The following is a 15,297-nucleotide window of genomic DNA, read 5'->3' on the forward strand; positions in this document are numbered from 1 at the left end:
GCTATCAGGATGATGCAAAGGCCAGCCGCATAGATGGTGAAGAGGTAACTATCCTTTCCTCTGACTCAGAACCTCTGCCATGACAGGAAGTGCGTCAAGCGAGCTGAAAAGTAAGGTTTTCTCACCCTTTAGCTTACTTGGATCCCAAATTTATTTTGAAGAAACAACAGAATGAAGTTCGCTGCAAAACCCGAAACAACGGTTGTGGGAATCTCTCCTCTGGTTTACCCAACACGTCGGTTCCTCGGAAACGCCGGAATGAGGTGCCACAAATTTCAACCCTCTCCTTTCTTAAGGCGGGTCTTATCCGCCAACCACTTAATCTGTCCGACTCAAATTATCAGGGAACTTATACGTCTCCAACGTATCTATAATTTATGAAGTATTCGTGCCATGTTTACAATAGTTTTATATGATTTTGTTATGATTTGATTAGAACTAACCCGGACTGACATTGTTTTCAGCAGAACTACCGTGGTGGTGTTTTTGTGCAGAAATAAAAGTTCTCGGAATGCGATGAAAATCAACGGAGAATTTTTCTAGAAAATATAAAACATACTGGAACAAAAATCTACCTGAGGGGAGTCCCGTGGGCCCCACGAGGGTGGCGGGCGCCCACCCCATAGGGCGCGCCCCCCTATCTCGTGGCCACCTCGGGGACCCCCCTGACTTGTTCTCGACGCCATCCTCTCCTATAAATACAAAAACCTCCAGAAAATAACCTAGATTGGAAGTTCCGCCGCCGCAAGCCTTTGTAGCCATGAGAAATCAATCTAGGCCCTCTCTGGCACCCTGCCGGAGGGGGCCATCGTCACCGGAGGCCATGGAGGAGGATCCCGGAGGGGCCATCATCACCATGAAGGCCAAGGACTAGAGGGAGAACATCTCCCCATCCAGGGGAAGGCCATGGAGGAAGAAGCACAAGGGGGATAACCTCTGCTCCTCTCTCTCAGTGGCGCCGGAGTGCCATCGGGATGGGAATCATCGCCACGGTGATCGTCTTCATCAACATCACCATCATCATCACCATCCTCATCTATTTTACGCGATCCACTCTCCCGCACCCCGCTGTAATCCCTACTTGAACATGGTGCTTTATGCCACATATTATGATCCAATGATGTGTTGCCATCCTATGATGTTTTGAGTAGATATCCTTTGTCTTTGGGTTGATTGATGATCTCGATTGGTACGAGTTGTATGTTTTATTTTGGTGCTGTCCTATTATGCCCTCCGTGTCACGCAAGCGTGAGGGATTCCCGCTGTAGGGTGTTGCAATACGTTCATGATTCGCTTATAGTGGGTTGCTTGAGTGACAGAAGCATAAACCCGAGTAAGGGGGTTGTTGCGTATGGGATAAAGGGGACTTGATGCTTTAATGCTATGGTTGGGTTTTACCTTAATGATCTTTAGTAGTTGCGGATGCTTGCTAGAGTTCCAATCATAAGTGCATATGATCTAAGAAGAGAAAGTATGTTAGCTTATGCCTCTCCCTCATATGAAATTGCAATGACGACTACCGGTCTTGTTAACAATTTCCTAGGATAATTCCGCACACCGATCCATCACTATTCCACACTCGCTATTTATAATATTTAGTAATATATTCTAACTTCATGATACCAGCACCTACTTTAATATTTTAGCTCTCCGATACCATGAAAAGTTATCCTCTTCATACCCACAACGTAGTTTTATTTCTCGTTTCTAGTTGGAAGCAAACGTTTGGTGTACATAGAGTCGTATCAGTGGCAGATAGGGCTTAAGAGAATATTTATCTTACCTTAGCTCCTCGTGGGTTTGACACTCCATACTTATCACTTCCACCATTGGGAATTACCACGATGATTCCCTGCACTTAGGGATTATCAAGCTCTTTTCTGGCGCCGTTGCCGGTGAGCAATAGGGTGGGGTTGGTATTCTCGTGTGTGCTTGTTTGCTTTCTTAACTACGTAGATTTGTTTTTCCTTTTTTTCTGTTTAGTTGTGGGTGAAACATAAAAAAAATTAAAAGAATGATAATACCAAAAAAATTACTTGCCTCTCATGCCTAAAAAGTATTTCAATAAGAGAAGTGATTGGAAGATTATGCATTGAAGAAGTGAGGGTCGACCTTGAGCACTTGTGTTTATGCTCATGGAAACAATGTAAAAAAATTCATGGAAGCTTCTCTGAAAATAATTATCTCCTTGTATATATCCATTGTATTATAAAAAATAATGTGCCAAGCTTTGGTTTTAGGATGATTAGATTGCTTGTTTACTATGTGCAGAACAAAAACAGAAACTTTGGCTGTAGTGCATGATTTTACATTTTTTACTGGAAACTCAAATGGGTCTGAAACATTTTGCACATTACTTCTGTACAATTTTTTTTAATTGTCATATGTTTCTAGAATTTTTTGGAGTTACAGAAGTGTACTAAACTTCCAGATTACTGCAGACTGTCTTGTTTTTTGACAGATTCTATTTTCTATGAGTTGTTCGCTTATTTTGATGAATCTATGGGTAGTATCGGGGGGTATGAACCATGGTGAAGTTGGAATACAGTATATATAGTTCTAATATGAAATTGGAATAAGTTTGCACCAGTACCTAAAGGTAGTGATTTGCTTTATTACACTAACGGGTCTCACAAAGTTTTTGTTAAAGTTTTGTGTGGATGAGGTGTTCGAAGATCGAGGAGCTATCAATATGAGAAGAATAAAGAGAGGCAAGAGTTCAAGCTTGGGGATGCCCAAGGCACCCAAAGTCAATATTTCAAAGGATACTCAAGCATCTAAGCTTGGGGATGCCCCGGTTGGCATCCCATCTTTCTTCTTCAACAAATATCGGTATACCTCGGTTTTTGTTTTGTTCACATGATTTGTGTCCTTTGTGTTTTTGTTTTTCCTTTAAGAACCATGCTAGTATGAGATAGACCTTCATTGATTTATAGAATACTTCATGTGCTTCACTTATATCCTTTAAGTATGATCTTATAGAATTGCTCTTTGTGCTTCACATAAATCTTTTGTGTATGGTTTTATAGAATGCTTCGTGTGCTTCACTTATATATTTTGAGCTTGGATATTGGTTAGTCTATATTAATTGTAGAATGCTCCATGAACTTCACTTATATCTTTTGGAGTATGAATAATACTATCATCTAAAGCGGGTTTGGAAGAGAGTCAACTTTAGGAATTAGTGATCCCACTATTCCGAATGAGAAGAATTTTGCTTATGTGTAGAGTAGAAGAATTTCTATGCTTGTAGATCATTAAAATAATGCTTTATCTGATGGTTATATTGTTGAATTCATTCATGATGCTACTGAAAATTATTATGAGGGAGGAATATATGCTTGTAGGAGTTGCAATAATACCAAGTTTCCTCTCTATGTGCTTAAAGTTTTGAAGTTATACTTGTTTTGCCTTCCTATGCTAGTTGATTCTTGTTCCTATAAATTATGTGTTCACAAAATCCCTAGGCATAGGAAGTGGGTTAGATTCAAATATGCTAGTCAAATTCTTCATGATGCTCTCTTTATGTTTCAATTCTTTTCTTTTATGTGAGCATCATTGAAATCATCATGCCTAGGTAAAAGGCAATAAAGAAAAGCGCTTGTTGGGGGACAAACCAATATTTACCCTTACTGTTTTTTGTGTTTACATGATTAAGCTAATGTAGTAATCATGTTTTATACCTTTTGTTTCAATAAAGTGCCAAGTAAGACCTTTGGGAAGACTTGGGTGAAAGTTAATGTGATCTTGCTGTAAAAAACAGAAACTTTGCGCTCACGAGATTAGCTGCCATTTTTTAAGGAAGAGTGCTTTTGAGTTGATTCTTTTTGCACAAGACTAATAGACAAATTCATCACGTCCACCAATTTGTTTCATAATTTTTGGAGTATCATAATTATGGTTGATGTTCATATAATTACAGACTGTTCTGTTTCTGACAGATTCTGTTTTCATTACATAGTTTGCTTGTTTTCTAGTTTCTATGGCTTATATTTCTCAATATAAATTTTATAAATGATATGGTACTGTAGGAATTCTGTGAGAAAAATTATGAACCTTGTCTTTGACATTACCAAAGTGAATGGTTTACTCTTTATCATACTAACCTATCTCATGAAATTTCATTAAGTTTTGTGTGATTGAAGTTTTCAAGCTTTGGGTGAGATATCGATATGAGGAGAATAAGGAATGGAAAGATGCTAAGCTTGGGGATGCCCAAGGCACCCCAAGGTAATATTCAAGGAAGACTCAAGCGCCTAAGCTTGGGGATGCCCCGGAAGGCATCCCCTCTTTCGTCTTCAAAACTATCGGTATACCTTACTCAGAGCTATATTTTTATTCGTCACATGATATGTGTTTTGCTTGGAGAGTATTTTCAATTTTACTTGCTGTGAATAAAATCATTGGATCTTAAATCTTGAATGAAAAAGAATCCTCCCATGGCTAGTTAATTATCTGACTACTCGGTGTTCTTCACTTATATCTTCTGGAGTAGTTTGTCATTTACTCATGTGCTTCACGTCCTATGAGTAAATGGTTGAATGAATTGAATATCATAAATATGAATTTATATTTGTTTCATATGCTTATACCATGGGGAGTAATGACTTCACATAGAATAAGTGTAGGTAGTAAACTTATTTGAAAGTTAGCAAACGCAGAATTGGTCACTTGAACAATTCATGAAAGAATATTGAAGAAAGAGAGATTTCAAATATAAATATACTATCTTGGACATCTTTTGTAATTGTGAGCACTCATTAAAACATGGCATGCTAAAAGGTTGATGTTGGACAAGGAAGACAACGTAATGGTTTTTTTTCTTATATCTGAAATAACGTATATTGTCATGGATCATCCAACATGCTGAGCTTGCCTTTCCCCCTCATTCTAGCCAAATTCTTTGCACCAAGTAGAGATACTACTTGTGCTTCCAAATATCCTTAAACCCGGTTTTGCCATGACAGTCCACCATATCTACCTATGGATTGAGTAAGATCCTTCAAGTAAGTTTCCATTGTTGCATGCAATAAAAAATTGCTCTGTAAATATGTATGATCTATTAGTGTGGATAAAATAAGCTTTATACGATCTTGTGATATGGAAGCAATAAAAGCGACGAACTGCATAATAAAGGTCCCTATCACAAGTGGCAATATAAAGTGATGTTCTTTCGCATTAAGATTTTGTGCATCCAACTATAAAAGTACATGACAACCTCTGCTTCCCTCTGCGAAGGGCCTATCTTTTACCTTCTACTCTTATATAAGAGTCATGGTGATTTTCACCTTTCCTTTTTACACTTTTTCCTTTGGCAAGCACTTTGTGTTGGAGCGATTCGGATATATATATCCCCTTGGATGTAGGTTTTCATAAAGTATTATTGTTGACATTACCCTTGAAGTAAAAGGTTGGGAGGCAAATCTATAAGCCCCTATCTTTCTCTGTGTCCGATTAAAACTTTGAACCCATAAATATCACGTGAGTGTTAGCAATTGTGAAACATTAAATGATAGCTGAGTCTGTGGAGTTTGCTAAATCAAAGCTCTGACATAGGCCCTTCCTGAAAATAAGATGAATTGCAATTGTTTGATGATCGAGAATATAGTTTTTTAGTTCGATCTATACTTTAACATGTGAATAGCTTGTTACTTGATCATGAACAGTTTTATGAGATGAGCTACTCTTATGACATATAATGATGCTAGAAAAGGTGATTGAAATTATCATTGATCAAACTTGTGCACTTGCTAGCATTCACACTTCATAAATTATTTCTTTTATCATTTACCTACTCGAGGACGAGCAGAAATTAAGCTTGGGGATGCTGATACGTCTCAAACGTATCTATAATTATGAAGTATTCATGCCATGTTTACAATAGTTTTATATGATTTTGGTATGATTTGATTAGAACTAACCCAGACTGACGCTATTTTCAGCAGAACTTACCGTGTTGTTTTTGGTGCAGAAATAAAAGTTCTCGGAATGAGATGAAAATCAACGGAGATTTTTCTGGAAAATATAAAAAATACTGGAACAAAAATCTACAGGGGGGAGTCCCGTGGGCCCCACGAGGGTGGGGGAGCGCCCACCCCCCTAGGGCGCGCCCCCTTATCTCATTGCTGCCTCGGGAACCCCCCTGACTTGTTCTCACCGCCATCCTCTCCTCTAAATATAGAAACCTCCAGAAAATAACCTAGATCGGAAGTTCCGCCACCGCAAGCCTCTGTAGCCATGAGAAATCAATCTAGGCCCTCTCTAGCACCCTGCCGGAGGGGGCCATCATCACCGGAGGCCATGGAGGAGGATCCCAGAGGGGCCATCATCGCCATGAAGGCCAAGGACTAGACGGAGAACCTCTCCTCCTCTCTCTCAGTGGCGTCGGAGTGCCATCGGGAGGGGAATCATCACCGCGGTGATCGTCTTAATCAACATCACCATCCTCATCTATTTTACGCGGTCCACTCTCCCGCACCCTGATGTAATCCCTACTTGAACATGGTGCTTTATGACACATATTATGATCCAATGATGTGTTTCCATCCTATGATGTTTTGAGTAGATATCCTTTGTCTTTGGGTTGATTGATGATCTAGATTGGTACAAGTTGTATGTTTTATTTTGGTGCTGTCCTATTATGCCCTCCATGTTGCGCAAGCATGAGGGATTCCCGCTGTAGGGAGTTGCAATACGTTCATGATTCGCTTATAGTGGGTTGCTTGAGTGACAGAAGCATAAACCCGAGTAAGGGGGGTTTTTGCGTATGGGATAAAGGGGACTTGATGCTTTAATGCTATGGTTGGGTTTTACCTTAATGATCTTTAGTAGTTGCGGATGCTTGCTAGAGTTCCAATCATAAGTGCATATGATCCAAGAAGAGAAAGTATGTTAGCGTATCCCTCTCACTCATATGAAATTGCAATGATGACTATCGGTCTTGTTAACAATTGCCTAGGACAATTCCGCACACCGATCCATCATTATTCCACACTCGCTATTTATAATATTTAGTAATATATTCTAAGTTTATGATAACAGCACCTACTTTAACATTTTAGCTCTCTGATACCATGCAAAGTTATCCTCTTCATACCCACAACGTAGTTTTATTTCTCGTTTCTAGTTGGAAGCAAACGTTCAGTGTACGTAGAGTCGTATCAGTGGCAGATAGGGCTTGAGATAATATTTATCTTACCTTTAGCTCCTTGTGGGTTCGACACTCCATACTTATCACTTCCAACATTGGGAATTGCAACGATGATTCCCTGCACTTGGGGATTATCAGAACTTCTCATTCATCCTCTGGCCACTCCAACGGAACCCAAATTCCTCCCTTCAAACTTGCTCCTGGGTGAGTATACTAAACTTTTTCTACTTCAACACTTGTATATTGATATACTGATATCTTTATATGTCTTACTTTCAGTGGCATAGCCAAAACCAGCAAGAAGTTGAAAGTAAACAAACCTGCTGAAGACCCCAAGGCTGCTGAGCCAGTGAAATTGACCACCTCTGAAGCCTCTCAACAAACTCCAGTGGCTGCTCCTAATGACCTGCCACCAGAAACTTGCGATGCCATAGTGGATCCAATGGGCATTAACCCGCCCCGTACTGAACCACCAAGCACCATCAAGCCTACTGAAGAGGCTGAAGATGTTATAGTCACCGGGACTGGTTATACAGAGCCAGGCCATCCCACTGTTTTATCAAAACACAGTGCCAAGAAAGAATTTTTAGCTGCTGACAAAGGCACATGAAAATTGGACTTGGAAAGCTCAGCCGGCTTTAGCGCCAGTGAGATTCATTCGGGCTACTTAAACCACCTTCACTCCAGTCGAGACATGGAAGCCAGCTTAGTCAATTTGATGAAAGAGCGCTTTAAGGTAAGCACCGAAACCCTTCTCATATGAATATATGTCACCCGCCAAGTCTATAGGATACGAAAAATTGAGAATGTTGTAGACTTTAAATGATAGCCTTATTGTGATCCGGAAAAATGACCATATCTCCCTTAGACCCAAATGAGTAGCCCCAATGGCCGACTTAAGCTGAAGAAGTTTAAATCCGAATATGTAGCCCCCATGAGCCGGCTTAATTTGAAAAATCAAGTTGAGTCATTAAAGATTTGTCTTGAAAAAGAACGATCTACATTAGACCCCAAGTGCCAAATAAATTTTTGTAATGTGCTTGGGACTTCAATAGAACAATTATCATAACTCCTGAGTGTTGCTTGACTTATCCTCGCAGGCTGAATTAAATATGAAGGAATCTCAGGCGGTCGACCTACGGAAGAACATCACCTTACAACAATCAGAGACATCAAAGGCCAAATCAAAACTGAAAGCCGCCTTGGGGGTATCTGAAAAGTTGAAGACGGATTTCAACACGCAGAGAGCCGGCTGGGAAACCGAGAAGGCCACTCTTTTTAAGAGAGCTGAAGATGCTGAAGCAGCTCTTAAACCAGTGACCAAAGAGTTATCCGGTTTAAAGCGACATGTAAATCAAAAGATAGCCGCCATCTTTGGTAAGTGATATTTCATGGAAATTTTGCACCAGTAACTTTCCATTACCCATCTGGCGACTTATCCTATGTTGTGCATGCAGGCCCCAGAAGCTCTAATCTTGGCCAACACATATTGGTGAAGTTGAAGGCGGTTTGTACTCTAGTGGAGCAGTTGTACACAGGCACGCAGCGATCCTTAGCCGTTATCTCGCATAACAAACATCCACCTTCACTCATCAAGGATGTTTTAGACAAGTTATATGCCATGCCCAAGAGGATTGAAGAGGTAAAGCGATCCGCAGCTCGAGCCGGCGCCATCACTTCTTTAAGCCGGGCCAAAGCATGGCAGGCGGAGCTAGACCCGGAGGAGATGGCCACTGGCTGTCCGAGCTACAAAGAAGATGGCTCTCCCTTCGATGCCAACGACTTCACCAAATGTGTAAGAGAGATGCGCCCCTTGGCAAGTAAATTGGTTGAGGAGATGGATTTGTCTAAGTACCAGACGGCTTATACCAACGAGAATGAGAGAGACAAAGCACCGACTTATGATATTGTCGAGCTCATTCCTCCAATTAGTAAGCTCACTTTTTGCTCCTGATGTTGATCCGTCCAACCTTATAGACGATGAATCCGAATTTCAAGCTTTAACTGGCATCGACTGGACATCATTTGATTTCCAGACAATGGAGGGAGAAGAGGAAGAACCGGTGCAGGATAACCCGGAGGCCTCAACTCGCCAAGGCTAGAACAATTCATCCAAGGGGCGGCTCTCAGATTGCAGCACGACACTTCTTGTTGAAAAAACTTATAATCATTTGGGCTTTGAAAAGCCTTGTAATATACTAGTTGAAACAATGACCTGCCATGCCATCGTGCATGTTTAGCCTTAAAACTGCTGAAATATGTTTATGTGCCGTTGATGAGCTTTGCAGGGAATATCATATTGTTTTTCAATGTTCCTGCACACATAGTAAATGACATATACCCTGGCAGTTTATGCCAAGGCGGGTCATAATGCCCGATATAATATGTTCTGGAGACTTAAAGTCTATAACCAGGGCATGTTAGAAAAACCCGAAGTATTTATTAAAATATGAAATCATACCTTTACACCAATATTATAATGATGTTGTAAGGATGTAAGTCTGTAAGCCAGAAGCTTTACAGGTCTAGAAGAGTCTAGCTCTATTTTTGTTTTTGAAAAAAAATTAGTTTTACTTTAAAGAAGTTTGGCATGAAAGCCTTTCATCCCGTAAGTCGGCTCTCACATGACATAAATCCGTCGTTTTACCTTAACTAGTTCCGGGTCTTATTGAAAAGATTGAATGTTAAGAGTATGAACGGGCCACATAGCGAAGTGTCACGACCGGGTTTTCCGGGTAATAAATTTCCAGAAAAGACCGTCGTGCTCATCAGCCCCAGGATTACTGTTAGCTGATGAGGCTCCAACTTGATATAGAAATTCCAAGCAAAATACAAAATATGTAGTACAAGACCATTCTGGCCTGTGAGTACAACAAATGGTTTCTAGTGGTTGATGGCGGAAGCGGGTTGTGAAACATCAGTGTCTATGGGACTCCATTTCCCACGGGAACAGCTGACCAGGTTAATTCCTATCTTCGCGAGGCTGCTATCTCCATTGAGTGGGTTCCGGGGCTGGCATCGCGTCGCTCCTCTCCGTGCAAGAAAATCTGGCCAAGACAATAGCCAGGGACAAGCCAGTGAGTACTTTGAATGTACTCGCAAACATTATGAACACAGGTATAATATAACAATGATGTGCTGAAAACATTTTATGCTCATGACGTCAGTCACAATAGATAAATGAAACTCTGATGTGTGCAAGCAAGTTATTTATAAAATGCAATAACATAGTAGTATTAAAATTTATGAAATAGATAACAAGCAATGCCACAGTCGGGCGTCTGAGCGACACCACATAAAGGGCTTTAAAAGAAATGCCACAGTCGGGCGTCTGAGCGACACCACATAAAGGGCTTTAAAAGAAATGCCACAGTCGGGCGTCTGAGCGACGCCACATAAAGGGCTTTAAAAGAAATTCCACAGTCGGGCGTCTGGGCGACCCACATAAAGGGCTTTAAAAGAAATGCCACAGTCGGGCATCTGAGCGACACCACATAAAGGGCTTTAAAAGAAATGCCACAGTCGGGCGTCTGAGCGACGCCACATAAAGGGCTTTAAAAGAAATGCCACAGTCGGGCGTCTGAGGGACGCCACATAAAGGGCTTTAAAAGAAATGCCACAGTCGGGCGTCTGGGCGACACCACATAAAGGGCTTTAAAAGAAATGCCACAGTCGGGCGTCTGAGCGACACCACATAAAGGGCTTTAAAAGAAATGCCACAGTCGGGCGTCTGAGCGACGCCACATAAAGGGCTTTAAAAGAAATGCCACAGTCGGGCGTCTGAGCGACGCCACATAAAGGGCTTTAAAAGAAATGGCACAGTCGGGCGTCTGAGTGACGCCACATAAAGGGCTTTAAAAGAAATGCCACAGTCGGGCGTCTGAGCGACGCCACATAAAGGGCTTTAAAAGAAATGCCGCAGTCGGGCGTCTGAGCGACGCCACATAAAGGGCTTTAAAAGAAACAATCATAATGAATATCCCGGAGGTAGAACCATCCCAGAGATACTCGGTAATAACAATAATATCACGTGTTAGTCAACAATAACAATAATCGTAGATATCACAAGTCACGAGTAGTAATTCCATTTTCTGGTTAACCGTTTCACCTCCGAAGACCGACACTAAGACCGACACCTGACCCATCCCAGACTGAAATCCTTAACCACGGACACGGCTATTCGAATAGGTTTATTCTCTGCAGAGGGTGTACTCTTTACCCACGAGTAACGGATTTCTTTAGTCCATCGGGACTAATTCCGTCTACGGTCTTTTTGTTGAAAACACACCTAACTTGCACACACCAGCTTAACTCACACGTGTCTGGAATCACCCACGACACCTGTTAAGCAACTCTAAGTGGGGAGGCTACAACCTCGCGTAGCATGGGATCAAACTTATATCGCGCGCTCTAAGGGGTGGCCTCCCCTCTCGGTCCCAACCGGAAACACCCATGCCCCCGGACCAGGTGGCCTGCCTACCAGCTACAACCGGTATCTTCCACCATGGCCTCTCTGTACGGTGTGTGCTAGCAAGAGGTTGACAACTTACTGAACCGTACTCTACTTGCTGTAGAGACGAGTGGTAGTACGAAACAAGTATGGGGGTTACTGGAACAAGACTCGATCTACGGTCGACTCAGGAGGTTTAAGTATTCCCTGCATGATTAGTATAACGAATATATTTCAACCAATACAATCAACACTCATTATATCTTACCATGCCATACCGGACATAACCGTCCCGACGGTGACCGGCGACAAACTCATGCCTACCCAAGGCAGAGGTTTTCCCGGTTCCTACCGGTATGCATGCAAGGCACATGAGGATGGTTATCATCACAAGTGTGTTCATTTCCAACAGCATGGAAATCAATAACATGCACCCATGCATATGATCATATCACATGAAATAACAAGCCTTCGAAACGCGGTGGTGTTATAAATGCATCAACGATCACACCAAAATATTATGCCGGGATTCAGAATGCTTGCCTTCAATGTGTGGAAAGGCAGGGTGCTCTCCAAACTTTTGAAAGTTTCTTCTCTCTCCCCAAAATCCTATTTGAAAATATATTTGAATTAACACACATTTCAAAAACAGAACAAAAAAGTTGTTTGAAATTTTTCAAATAAATCTTAAAATAAACTAGACCAAATTTGAGGAAGGTAGGAAAAAGAATCAACTCATTTGGAGTTATATTTAAAAAGTTATAGCCAGTCAAAGTTCTGGTCAAAATCTGTTTTTAAATTAAAACAGAAAAGAAAACGTTTTGAAGAGATTACGCTTTCGCGCAGAGAAGACGTATTACGGGTATGACGCCTCCACTTACTCCAGCGTGGACGGCGCGGGGTCGCTGACAGTGGGTCCAGGGGCCCACTGGTCAGGTTTGACCAGTCGCCGCGCGTCGTCTCCCTCCTCTGCCCGAGCGGAGCGGGGCTCCGGCGATCGTCGCCGGCGTTTGGCTGCTCCTCGCGGGCTCCAGAGGGTAGGGATGGATCCGCACGGCTGGGGCGGTTCTCCCGGTGGTCGTGGGGTCGTCGGAGGTGGAGGAAATCGCCGGCGGCGAGCTCCGCGGCGGAGGGAAGCTCCGGTGACAAAGTGATTTGTTGGCGGCGATGGCTCCCGATCAAAATTAAGTAGGGGGTTGGGTTCACAGGGGAATGAGGAAGTTCCTGGCGAAGAGAACGGAGAGGGGGAGGTACTGGAGGTGCCGGATTGGCCGGGGCGGTGGCGGCGGCAGGAGTTGCCGGAGACGAGGAAGGAGGCCTCCCCGGGTCGAATGCGAGGCAGGGGAGCGCCATGGGGGTAGCATAAGGTCGCCTGCGTGCTCAGAGGGGCTCGGGGTGTCCATTTATAGCTCGCCGAGGTCGGTTCCGCGGCGGTGGATAAGGGCGGCCGGCGAACCGACGTTCTGTAGCTAGGGCGACGTGGCGGCGACGAGGGCTAGCAGACACGCTTGCGGATGAGCTCGCACTGCTCCAGGGCCAGGTGGCGAGCGGGCGAGGCTTGGGCGGCGCTGAACGGCGCAGGGCTGTCGGGCGGCGGCGGCGGCTAGCGCTTGGCCTGCCGGGCGCGGCGGGGGCTGCTTGGCGCGTTGCTGCGAGGAGGGGAGCGTGTGGCGAGGTTCTGCAGAGCGGGCCAAAGCCGTGGGGCCAGCGTGTCGGCTCGTGTGCGCGGCATGCAATATGCGCGCTCTGGGCGCGTCCAGTGCACGCACACCAGATGTTCGACACAATGCCGCGGCATGCTACAGGTCGCAGGTGAGGGTGGGGTTTACCAGATCGAGGTTAGGATCAACGGGGAGTCTAGTGGACATGCTATTTTGATCAAAGGTGCAAGTTCACAGTGCAATGCCAAAACTCATGTCAAAACTGGTCATGCTCTCCAGGTGTTTGACAAAATGCCAATGGCACCTAGGCATGTCTTGGAGTGGCCAAAAACTCCAGATGGGGGTCTCTGTGGATGAAAGAGAGGGTGGTGTGGTTATTTGGTGAAATGCACAAACTTGTTAGTGCAAGTCTAGCAGAATTTCAATTCTGGACAGGAAATAAATGGCATTATTTCATGAACCAAAATTGATCTAATGGGTGCATGCTCCTGGGTTAAGGGGTTTAACATGGAGGACTACAAGTAGGAGAAATAACCATGGATATAGGAGCAACTAAAATGGGTGTTGCTGTACAAATCATCAAGTTGGTCCAGAATGGAAATGAGGTTGATTCACTCAAAATTTTCAAAGAACAACCCTGGATTTTTGCACAAAGTGGAATAATATGCTCCTACTGACCTCCCCTAATTTTGGTAGAAGTTTTAAAGAAATATATAAAAGGGTTGTAGTGCAAAATGCACTCTGGACCAGAGAAGAAAAATTGAGTGCAGGGCTCAAAATATTCCATGAAGGAAATATATTTTTGCATAAAAGTGATTTAAAAACATAACCTGACATCTCCAAATTTTTGTGGAAATTTTAAGTGAATCTATCAAATGGTTGTAGTTCAAATATGGCCATTTAACCTTGAAAAACTATTTTCAAGAAAGTAAAGATCAAGCAATTAAGTTAGTTAATTAGTTACACTGATAAAAGGAAAGTTTTTCTTGAGAGGTTAAACAAGTCCAATAACATATTTGAAAAGTTTTCTCTTTGGGAAAAACTCATCATAACAGGGAAGGAAATGAGTCAAAAATCAAAATGGAGCTCAGAAATCCAAAGTTTTAATTCCTGGCAAAATTTTAATTTAATAAAACAAGGCCAAATTTTTGGGGTGTCACAGATACTACCCCCCTTAAGAAAAATCTCGTCCTCGAGATTTGTTAAAAGCTGTTTTAAGAAAACTATACGCAATAAAAAGTGGCTACAGTGAGAGGGCAATAAGTGGTGAAAAACCACAGTGTGAATACTGGTGCTGCGTGGAAAAGTCTACGGTTCGGAACAAAATCGGGTGATTTCTACGCTGGATAAAAATTTAGAATAATCTTCTAAATTTAAATATACGCTGGTCGTACCCGAGAGCACAGTGCTCTCTCTGGCCGACAGGTGGACCCGGGGCCCACTGTCAGCCTCTTCTTCTCCCACTGGCTCTTCCTTCTACCTCTGGCTCTCTCTTCCTCCTCTCTCCCGCGCGCTTTCTCGCGCTTTCTCCACCGGCGATGCCTAATGCGTAGGGCATCTAGGCCGTACCGTGGTAGTGCGCGGCGTGCTAGCTGCCGGTGCAGCGTGCACTCACCTCGCGGGCCAGCGCGCTGTCGGCACTGCTCGCGGATTCGACTCCGAACACTGGCGATCGGCGACGAGCGGCGTTGGTGGACTTCTCCCATCGTACACCGAGCTCGAGCTATAAAAACGGCCGGGGTGCCTCTCTCTTCTTCCTCACATCTGGCCTCACTTCTCCTCCTCCTTCTTTCTCCATTACTGCTTACAGAAGCTTGGGTGAGGCTCTAATGGCGGAGGCGATGCCGGACTGGTTTGTGATCCTGATATGCGGAGGGCTGGCGACACTGCTGGGGCTCTCTGTGCTCCTGTGCGCGATGATCTTCGACGAGTATCGCGACGCTGCGGCTCGGGTGTTGGCTCTCCGCGGTGGTGGTGATCATGAAGAGTAGATGGAGTGTGTCGGGTGCTAACTGTTGTTAGGGGGTGATTAGCTG

Source organism: Triticum aestivum, chromosome 2B (assembly GCF_018294505.1).
Source record: "Triticum aestivum cultivar Chinese Spring chromosome 2B, IWGSC CS RefSeq v2.1, whole genome shotgun sequence".
Classification (NCBI taxonomy): domain Eukaryota; kingdom Viridiplantae; phylum Streptophyta; class Magnoliopsida; order Poales; family Poaceae; genus Triticum; species Triticum aestivum.